The sequence below is a fragment of the Euprymna scolopes genome, chromosome 39, assembly GCF_053919585.1.
Source record: "Euprymna scolopes isolate OS-2025 chromosome 39, ASM5391958v1, whole genome shotgun sequence".
Lineage (NCBI taxonomy): Eukaryota > Metazoa > Mollusca > Cephalopoda > Sepiida > Sepiolidae > Euprymna > Euprymna scolopes.
Window position 1 is genome coordinate 29,048,610 of NC_136520.1, and position 11,621 is coordinate 29,060,230.

Consider the following 11,621-nt stretch of genomic DNA (forward strand, 5'->3'; position numbering starts at 1 on the left):
TTATTTTTTGAAGGAGAGGTGATAGCATAGTACTTTTTCTGCTCTCATGAGACCATCCTTTTAAGGCTTACCACCTCCTTATTTCTTTTTAGTAAGGGAATAGTGTAGTTACTGTTCTGTTGTCATGAGGCGATGCTCCCAGATATAATATGTTATCCGTGATGATACCATTCTTCCAGGCATTATCTCCTCTTTTGAGGAGGGAGGAGCAGTGTAGTATATGTTTTTAATATGTACTAGCAAAAACAGACAACCAGATAGACCATATTTTGTGATAGCCTTGAAAATATTCAATCTTATTTTTTTCTGTCATTAGGTATTCTTTCTTTTCTTATGTGTTATCCAATCAGGCTGTCTGAAGATACTGGCTGTCTTACTTAAAATGCACTAAACATTGAAGTTATTGTTTGTTTTTTTTTCCTTTCCGTCCGCAAGACTCAATCATGTTCTGAAAGGTCAAAATAAAACATATTTCCTTTTTAAAACAACCACACCAAACACAATGAATAAATATTTCAGGATATAAAGAACTTGAAGCATAAAATCTTTTACTAAAATAACTGGAGTCGGCATTAAATACACCCGAAAGGGTTGATATGCCGTAAAACAAAACAACCAAACCAAATACAATGATTAAATATTTTAAGATATTAAGAACTTGAAATGTAAAAGTATTCACCAAAATAGCCGGGTTTGGCATTGAATAACCAAAGAATGGTTAAGATGTGGTAATCCAAATCAACCAAACCAAACAAATCTTTTTATTTTTCCCCGTTTTATCTTTGCTTTCTTTGTTTTGGTCTAATGTAGCGAGAGAATTGAACCAAACATTCTGACAAATATCGCTGGACACGATAGTGGATCACGTCTGACCGGAAGCCAAAAATTGCCAATCTGATCAACTTTTGTCCTGGTGACCCGATCATTTGTTGTTTTTACTTTAGTCGATATTATGTTGTGAAGAGACGCCAAATATAACTCTAGATATATCTGTTTGTGTCCGTTAATCATCAAGCATCCAACAATAGAATCGGATCCGAACACAAAAACGTAGAAGACATTTTTCTACAACGGCAATCTTCATTAGTTACACATGAGGCCGTTTTAATTCTCATTGTTTGAAAGACTGAAATGAAAGAAGCCATTCAGAAAACATAGATTAGTTTGTCTGATTACTTTTTAGGTTTCGTCTATTGACAAATTTATCAATCTATATCCGCACGTATGTCTATTTATATAAAGATTTATATAAAGATAGCTGTGCGTATATCTGGCTAGATTTAAAGTTTACTAGAGAGCGAGAGAGAGAGAGAGAGAGAGAGAGAAAGAGAGAGAGAGAGAGAGAGAGAGAAATAAAAAGGAACAAACCGAGTTATGCGTTCATCAACGTTTCGTCTTTATTTTGAGATTTACGAAAATAAATAATTTTTTTAATTGTTTAAAATTTTTAATTTAAATATATTTCGGAGTCAACCTCCATCCTCAGTATTTTGTTTGTTTCTTTTTTCTTCTTCTTCTTCTTCTTCTTCTTCTTCTTCTTCTTTCTTGACATGTTGTAAAGTTGAAGAAAGAAAGGTCGGTTAATAAAGATCCGCGGGTTGTCTCTCAGCGGTTGTATTTTGAAATGCCGGGAACGATGCGCTGGCTAAGCGAGATTAATGTCAGGGGTGTGAGTTCCGTTATAGAAGCGTTGATTTAATTTAAATAAAATAAATGCACATCAAGTGCATTTGAAAGCCAAATTACAACGCAATATTACGAAAATAAACAAATTTTTTACTTGTTTGAAATTTATCATTTTAATACATTTCGGAGTCAAACTTTTTGTTTTCTTTCCTTTTATGCATATGTTTTCTCCTCCGACCCGATGACACTGCTTTCCTAAGGAAATTACAGTTGCAACATGTATGCACATGTGTAGCCAATAATGTTTTTTATCATTTTTTTTTAAAATACCATAATTACATTTTGTTTTTCATTCAGCTACTTTTTGATAAGCAGCGGAGTTTCAGTGGATTTAGATCTAGGAAACGACAGCGATATAATCATTAATATTAAAATATTAATATTAAAATATTAATATTAAAATATTAATATTAATAATTACTGGTTTCCTCGCATCCTGAAAAAAATGCTAAATATTCGAGATAGAGTATCAACATAGGAGGAGAATTAAACTATACCAGTTAACATTTACAAAATTTATTCAAAAAACGAATAAGACAACATCCAGAACAGTGTTTCCTTATTCCATGGAGTTTCAAAAATATTTTGTTTTTTGTTTTTTTCCTTCGGGCGAAAATAACTAGTAAAATAAAAATACAGAATTACTAGAGAATTGCATAAAAATTAAAAACATTGAAAATTCAAATTTTGTAATGTTCGAAAAAGTGCAATGTTTATTTGTATACTTTAACTCTACTAGACACACACACACACACACACACACACACATAATACCTGCACTTATATATAAAACGCACTTTGTGTGTGTGTGTGTGTGTGTGTGTGTGTGTGGGGTGTGTGTGTGTGTGTGTGTGTGTGTGTGTGTGTGTGTGTGTGTGTGTGTGTGTGTGTGTGTGTGTGTGTGGTAGAGAGTTTCATATTGACTCCAAATTTGCTGGACCGATTTTTATGAAATTTCACACAAATATATTTAATGTGTTTGGGCATGTTCTTAGATAGGTTTTCTATTCGGAATGCCACTGATAAGTATCGCAAATCGTTAATCGATAATCGGAAAATACGACTAAATAAGGAACAGACTGATTTTAACAAAGTCGCCACCTTATGACGCTTAACATTACAAGTGCATTTGAGAAGTTTTATCACCGCACAAGTAGAAAGGCCCAGCGTATAAAATCAACAGTAGACTTTAGGACAGGGGTCATTTGAAATAAGTTCTGTTTAGAACACAATTGAGCGATGATACTTGAGTTTTGCGTTTCAAACTTTAAGTCAAGCCATTATATATATAAAAAATAATTTCATAAAATCAATAATAGCTTCTCTACCGTGCCATGTAGATGACAATGTATTGACGAAGTCATTGCGTGAAGGCATGTGAAGTTTCCTCGCGGTGCATTACGATAGGTCACCAACTAGAGCAGGCAATCAATCGGTTTGATTGAAAATGGGCAATTTAATCGATTCCGATTACAATTAAAGCATGCTGTTGAACTGTCGTTGATTCTCATTCAATTCCGGGCAACGTCGGATCTTTCTGATGGTAGCTCCTAAGAAAGAAACTCAACAGCTTCTATCATATTTCCTCTCACCTATCCATCATTAATAGAAATAATTTGGATACCGGTTAAGTCTATATCTGTACTTTCGTATGCATATAGATGTATAGGTATGCACCTATGCACACATATATAGGTATACACAAATATCCATATTGTGTTTTTATATATCTTGCGAATTCGAATATATTGCATATATGTACACTTACTTATGTAATTCCTAATTTACATCAATTTACATACGATACTTTCCCCTTTTAGCATATATACTCCTAAAATAATTGACTCGCTCACGGATTATTTTTAGCTGTTTTCACTTTTTAAAATGTTTCAGCAAGGCGGGAGAAATGTCGAGCAGTTAGATTTTCCTCTTCCATTTTTAAATAATATCGTCAGATTGGTATCCTTTATATATATATATATATATATATATATATATATATATATATATATATTGTTGTGTCTGCACAAATAATTAACAAGAACACGAAAGTAAAGGTATACAATAATATATTAGAAAGAAAAGTTATATACATATTTACATGTCTTCAGATATACTTAAGTTGGAGATATTCCGGCAGGTGGCGTGTTGCATGTCTTACTGGAGGCACCATAGGCGTCTTGCCTATTTGACGGTCGTTGCCGAACTCTCCCAGTATTGGTGATTGATACCTTTATATATCTCACTCACCCGCCTATGTTAATTAGTGGGCGTCTCCACAACATATATATATATATATATATATATATATATATATATATATATATGTATATATATATATATGTATATATATATGTATATATATATATGTATATATATATATATATATGTATATATATGTATATATATATATATATATATATATATAAGTGATGGGACGATTCCAATATTTTTACCGATTCCGATACAATTACGGATTCCGTACTAAATTCCCGATTCTGATTCCAATTCTTTATAAATCTCTATATATTTAACTATAAAAGTGTTATTTGTCCCGATTAGTGTCAAAACACATCTTAAATGTGCATATATTTTCTCAAACGTAAAAACACATTTGTCAGGGGGGGTGATCTGGTGATTTTAGTTTTACTGAAAGTTTAAATCAGTAAATATTTATTATTTTATTATTACTACAAGCAATGGAAGGTGTTCCTTAAACTAAAATCAAATAAGAAAGGTAATTAAAGGAATCGGTTTTGGCATCGGAAAATAGGCTCAATTTTTTTCCGATTCCGATACCGATTCTAATAGTTCAAAAAGCTCCGATTTTTCCGATTCCCGATTCCGCGTCCAATTAATCGTCCCAACACTAATATATTTAAAGTTTAACTTTTAAAATTGCATATACAGTAGAACCCCGGGATACATCATTAAAATTACTAACAAAATACAGCACAGTATATAATACACATGTATAGAATCAAATAACATTATAAATAACACCGTAAGGCAGAGCAAATACCGTAATTAGGGGGCGCAAAAACATAGTATTTCACATCGTAACATGAAAAAACCGTATGCTGGGGGCAAACGTATCCCGGGGTTCTACTGTCTATGTGAATTGAAAATGGAAAGGAAGAAATAAAATGCTTGATGATTCGTCTGTTCAGTGGGTTTTAATCAAACGACTATTTTAAAATTTGAATATATTCCGTCAGCTTCCAATTAATATCGGATATTCAGGATATGAATCGTTTTATCACTTTTTATTGTAGTTATTCCATTCGTAAATTAGTTGTACGTTGGTGGTAATTGTTTAAAGATAATGTTAGTTCATCAGGAGAGAATACACACTGTTTCGGGACCAACCTTTCGGTTGAGTGGCGAAGTTAGCTAGTATATATATATATATATATATATATATATATACTAGCTGACGTATATACACTAGCTCACACACACACACAAACACACACACACACACATATATATATATATATATATATATGTCAAGGGAACACGTATAAGACGCACCATATATCAAGTAAAATGATATGAATGTGCTATAAATGTATTTGTGGTATTTGAATTGTTTATATATATATACATATATATATATACATATATACACGCACATCTAAATATATATATATACACACATGCATATAAATGTTATATATATATATATATATAATTGATGTATATATATGTAATTATAATATTTTAAATAAATATTGACAATTTTATACGTAAAGACACTAGTGCTTCATGCTTACGCAATCATTAGTGTAGAGAATGATAATTACTGATTGTAAGGACATCAGAAACCAGTAACAAATGCCACCTTGGCTTTGTAAGCTAACGTCTTACTTACAGGCCGCCGGCCACTTGCACACGAATGCCAGGAAATTAAATACTTATGAACTCCATGTCGTCAGGCGTTCAGAGTTGACAATCAGACAGAGTATTTAACACTAGGAAATCAAAATGATGTGCATTCGCTAAAGTTGACCAACTTTAATTTCCTTAAAGGGTTTTTTTTTTAGCTTTTTTAATATTTTAAATAAATATTAACAATTTTTATATTCCTACAGACACTAGTGTTTCATTTTGCAATCATCAGTTTAAGAATGATAATTACTGTTGGTCAGGAGAGTGTGTGTGTGTGTGTGTGTGTGTGTGTGTGTGTGTGTGTGTGTGTGTGTGTGTGTGTGTGTGTTCAGACATTTAATCGAGAAAAAATAGAACTTTTTGGAGGTATCAGAATCGAAAAAATGGTGATAATTTTCGATGCCAAAAACGATTCTATAATTCTTTTTAACTCAATTTAGCATAGCTGGTACCAATGATAATATAATAAAATTATATTTAGTTAAACAACCACTAAAACTAAAATCTATAAATTATTTGTCACGGATGTTTTTTTTGGGGGTTTTTTTTTTGTTTTTTGTTTTGTTTTTTTTTACATTTTCGAAAAGATGTTCACATATTGCATGTGTTTTGACGGGAATCAAAAAAAAAAGAAAATCTATAACTGAATATTTACTGTTTTAAAAGAATCGCAATCATATGCAACATAAGTTACAAGTTACTATAAACAGTCACCTTCAAAGAAAAGTAACACAAAAATCTTTTCGCTTCATCATGGTTTTAATTTAATTTTCCTTAATCATTTTATCAGCCTGAAAGAGTTCCCCAAAAACGAGACGAAACGTTAATATTTTTCCCAATGCTATAGGTGTTTCTATTCTTTTTCCAATATATATATATATGTGTGTGTGTGTGTGTGTGTGTGTGTGTGTGTGTGTGTGTGTGTGTGTGTGTGTGTGTGTGTGTGTGTGTGTGCGTATATGTGTGTTTGTGTGTGTATGTGTGTATATATGTGTGTGTATATGTGTCTTTATATATGTGTGTATGTGTGTATATATCTGTGTGTGTGTTTGTGTGCGTGCGTGTGTGCGTGTGCGCGTGTGCGTGTGTGCGTGTGTATGTGTGCGTTCGTGTGTGTGTGTGCGTGTGTGTGCGCGCGCGGAAGGGGAGATTTATTTTAAACAGTCCATTAATTTGAACAGATCAATTCTCCAAACAATTCCAAATTAATGGACTGATTCAAACGCTCTTCTCTTTTTTTATGTTTTTCTCCCACTGCCATGGCTGGTTGGTCGCTTTTAGCATTGCTACCTGAAATCCCCACATTAGAAGCGGTTCGATGCACATCCGGATAACTATATTCATCACTTCTGATCGTTTGGTTATTTCTATAAGCAATCATCTGATGGGTGCTTTTAACGGGATCTCCATTTTTCCGTAGTTATAGAGTCACTAGAAGGTGATAGAGTCGAAGGGTTGGTGGCCCCGGACATCCAAATTGTGGGTGGCATCCAATCATATTCAGTCATATTCAATCTCTCTGTCTTTCTTGCTCTTATATTTCTCAGTACTAGTGTAATAGACTGTGTATGGGCACGTGTAAGAAAATCAGTAGCAGCAGCCGAACTAGCAGCTGACTAGCGAAAATATTATCAGCAGCAGCAGTTAAAGAACGTATGCAAATTAGCAAGTGTGCTCGAGTTTGCGGAACAAGAAAAGGAAAGAAAAATATACCACGTGGTCGAGGGGAGAAACAAGTTTCACACCAGGGATGATGCGCGTGTGAATTTAAGGGAGAGAAAACAGTGACCTGCGTCAGCGTCATGTGGTGGGGACAGAGACTTTTAAAAAGCATATTTGTGTGCGAAAAGTCTTTGGAAATAATATGCGTTGTTTTGGAAGAACCACGAATAAATGCATTTCATTTGCATTTTTAAAAAAGCCGAGTCGGATTGTTATTTCTTTCCTTTTTTTTTATGTGTTTGTTCCTTTATGCCGGTGCCGGGCAGCGTGTGGGATCGAGAGGTTTGAAGTGCAACGGCACAATAAAAAAAGCAACGGTTATGTTACACTAGGATATAAACTTGAACCTTTGGGGCATGCCATTAAGAAGTGTGAATCAGCACTAGCATCACCGGGACATCATTAGACCTTTGTACGCCACAGCTGTTAGGTCAAAAGTGCTTAATCATTGATTCAAGTAAAGCTAAGATGTTGTGATCAGGCTTCATCAGTGAAAAATTACTAACTCTAATCCTAAACTGCCATCATCAAAATTGTTCTCTTCATTTTTTTCAATCATTGCAATAATGAGAAATCTATTTGTTATTAAAATCTATTATTTAACGAATTCGTAACATTTATCAAATCACTATAGCAAATTTTTAACTCTAGTAATGTATACGCTACTGAGATATTAATCGAACTTTTGTATGAATTTAAAGAATTAATTTAATCTCTCTGTATACGAGACACAACGTTTGTATATATGATGTGTGTGTGCTCCCTGTAGAAGAGAAAAGTTAGAGAATCTACATAAAATATAAAACTAGGTTTACAAATAATGTTAGTTCACCAGGAGATATTAATATCTCCTATTTAAGATATTAAACTATAGGGGAAAAAACAAAAAACTAAACCCTCAACAATTAATAATGGTACTACGTTTGGTGTTATTCAAATGTTTTATAAAATATAAAAGTGTATTCTTATGTCAAATTTGCTGGGAAAGAGAATAAAAGTGTTCCTGAGTCTTTAAATGCACCCATCAGAAAATTTAAAGGGCAAGCACTTCATAAAGCTTTAGGTATGTCCTGTTTTTATAACATTTAAAACACTTGCAAAAGTTTCAGAGGAAGACAATGGAAGCGGTTATGAATCTCTACGTTACTCTCTACTGTGTCGGGGCGTGTACAAGCGCGTGTGAAAATATCAGCAGCAGCGGGAGGAAAGATGGCTAGCAAAGGTATTAGCAGCAACAGCAGCAGCAGCAGCTGTTTGAACATTATGCAAATTAGCAACGCCATCCACGCCTCAACCGTAATCTCGAACGTTATCCTCATCTCTAACGTGACCGTCTCTCTAACGTGCTCTTTCTCATTTTTATGGTCTTTTTCTTTGCCGGTGACGTCATTTCGCATGCATTTGCATACGTTCGTTCCGCGCTCTGTTACAGGAATTCCAACGGCTGGAAGTTCGGGGGAAAAGATATTAGAGTATAGGTCAATTTGGCATCCGGGTACCTCTAGAGTAAAGTGAGTGTAGGAATTCAGAGAGTTTTCTAACATTTCAACTTCTTTCGACTATAGCAGGAAGTTTAAATGGAAAGAATAGGAGTAAAACTAAAGAAAATAACATTGTGTTTTGAGTAGAATGAAAACGTACGTAGTAGTAACCCTCATTCAATCCCGAGCAATGTCGGGTCTTTCTGTTAGTAATATTATATATGGAGGAAACAAATAACTTTAAACTGCATATAAAAGGTCCGTCGCACACTGTTCCTTCAAAGTAAGAGTTGGGAAGCCACGTGATTCGAAAGGAAATAGAAAATTCGGGTACTGCCTATCATTTATAGAAAGGAAAGAGTGACTTTTATTCCCTATAAAATAGACAAAGAATATCACAGGACAATATACAAACTGAGAAGAAATAGATTACGTCCCAATTTATTCGGCAGTGAAGAGTTAGCACAATATGGGGTCCTATAATATATATATGTGTGTGTGTGTGTGTGTGTGTGTGTGTGTGTGTGTGTGTGTGTGTGTGTGTGTGTGTGTGTGTGTGTGTGTGTGTGTTTTATATATGCAGATATTTTCTCAAACGAAAAAAAAATACCCTTGTTGGATATAGTTACAGATTTAGTATTACTGGTAATTTAAAATCATTAAATATTTATTATTTTAATATTATTACCAGCATTTTAATTTTAAACAAAATCAAATAAAAATGACAATTAAAAGAATCGGTTTTGGCATCAGAAAATAGGCACAATTTCCGATTTTTCCGATCCCCAATTCCGATTCCGATTAATAGTCCCAACGTTGCCCAGTCATAAAATACACATAAATATTATATTTTCATTCATGCAGATTTCTTATTTATTATTATAGAGCCAATTGTCTATCGATTATTATCCAATATATAGTAATGGTTTCAAAAGTTATTAAAAATATACGTCGGGTACCAGTCGCTAAAATCGAAACCAGAACGTTTAGTGCTCTAGTCACATGTGCAAAAGTAAAAGCAGTTCTTCGACTTATCTTTCTATGGTGAATTGTTTTATTTTATATTTTGACCTCTTAGTGTAACTTTTGTCGGTTAAAAACCAAATCGAAAGTGTGCTACATGTCCAATATATATATGTATGTGTGGGTGTGTACACACACACACATATATATATATATGTGTGTGTGTATGTATGTGTGTATGTATGTATGTAAACGTATACATATGTATATATATAATAAATTAGGTCAAAATATATTAATAACATGAACTACAAATCAATGTTTTTATTTCTCAAAAGTGTTCAATACGTTAGTAGAGCTTTTATAAACAGAATTATGCAATCATTAAGGAGATTGTACACGGATCAAGTAAAATTAACTTTCATCTGTTACATGTATTTTTTGGATGAGTTTAATTTTTGATTACTCGAATCGATTTTGAGTAAAGACGAAACGTGTTAATGTTGAAACGTTAGTTGATCCGCGTGGACTATTCTTAATATTTTATAATTACACAGACACACACACACACACACACATATATATATATATATATATATATATATATATATATGTGTGTGTGTGTGTGTGTGTGTATATATATATATAAATAAATGTTTAGAGGTACAGAATTTATATAAATTTTTGAATCCCCTAAAATGTTTTAAATCCCCTAAAATGTTTGGACCCTTGAAATGCCCGGTTTATTTAAAACTACCGTGGATTGGGGAAAAGAGTAATAGACTTTCCAAACAGATTAGCAGAAGTATTTACGACTGCTATTATTCTGTGTCCTTGTGTTTGGTATATACTACGAGACCTGCTTTTCCGTCTTTTCGCAAGGATAGTTTGCCTTACATCCAAAATAGCAATAGTGTATATCAATTTAAATGCCAGTGCGATGCTGGTTATGTTGGGCGAACATCCTTGCACCTTTTGACTCGTATAAACCAGCATGTTCCATCGAAGATCAGACAAGGGAGGATGGGGTCTGGTGGTCTCACTCCTTCTGCAGCCTTGGACTCTGCTATTGGCCAGCATTTGGTTGACAACCCGTGCTGTGCCGATAGATATAAAATAGAATGGTTCGAGGTGCTACATAGAGCGGACTCCAAAAAGCATTTAAAGATTTTGGAGTCTGTCTCTATAGCAGTGCGTCAGCCTTCTTTTTGCCGGCAAAAGGAAACATCCAACGCATTGTTTCTCTTTGGGGAACTTTAAATCTTTTCTACCGTTTTTTTTTCTCTCCCTCGTTGTGCCAATATTTTAATCGTTAATAAATTTATTTTAGTGTCCCCGTACTTTTGGCACATTTAATAAGTTCCCCATTAGAACTCTTTATTTTCGACATAATATTATTTTTACGCTATCGATTTTCTCCTGATGAGATGATAGCCGAAAGAGCTCTTGAGAAACTTCCGCTTATTATTTTCAAACTTTATATATATATATATATATATATATATATATATATATATATATATATATATATATATATATATATATATAAGGATATCTGAATATAACAAATTATGATATCTGTATATATTCTATTAATCCTGATGTGTAGCGTAGGTACTTTTTAATTTTTTATTCATTTTTTTTTTTTTATGTAATAATCAAGGTATGGTGATCTCCAAACTCACCCCCGTTCACAAATCAACTTTAAAAATTAAATTTTTACTAGACCAATGCGCCTCATTAATATGTGTGTGTGTGACTGAATTAATGAACTTATTATGACAACACCTTATTCATTCATTTAATTGTTCATAAACTTTACGATGGGCGCCTCCGAATACCATCGTACCCGTCAAAAAAAAAAAATTAGAGTGATAG

The 11,621-nt window shown here is 33.3% G+C and overlaps 1 protein-coding gene across 8 annotated transcripts in view; it reads left to right on the forward strand.

Moving 5' to 3' along the window:
- The window catches only part of LOC145263693 (5'-AMP-activated protein kinase subunit gamma-1-like), an 812,476-nt gene that overhangs the window by 104,179 nt on the left and 696,676 nt on the right, over positions 1-11,621 (forward strand). The gene's annotated exons all lie outside the window — the stretch shown is intronic.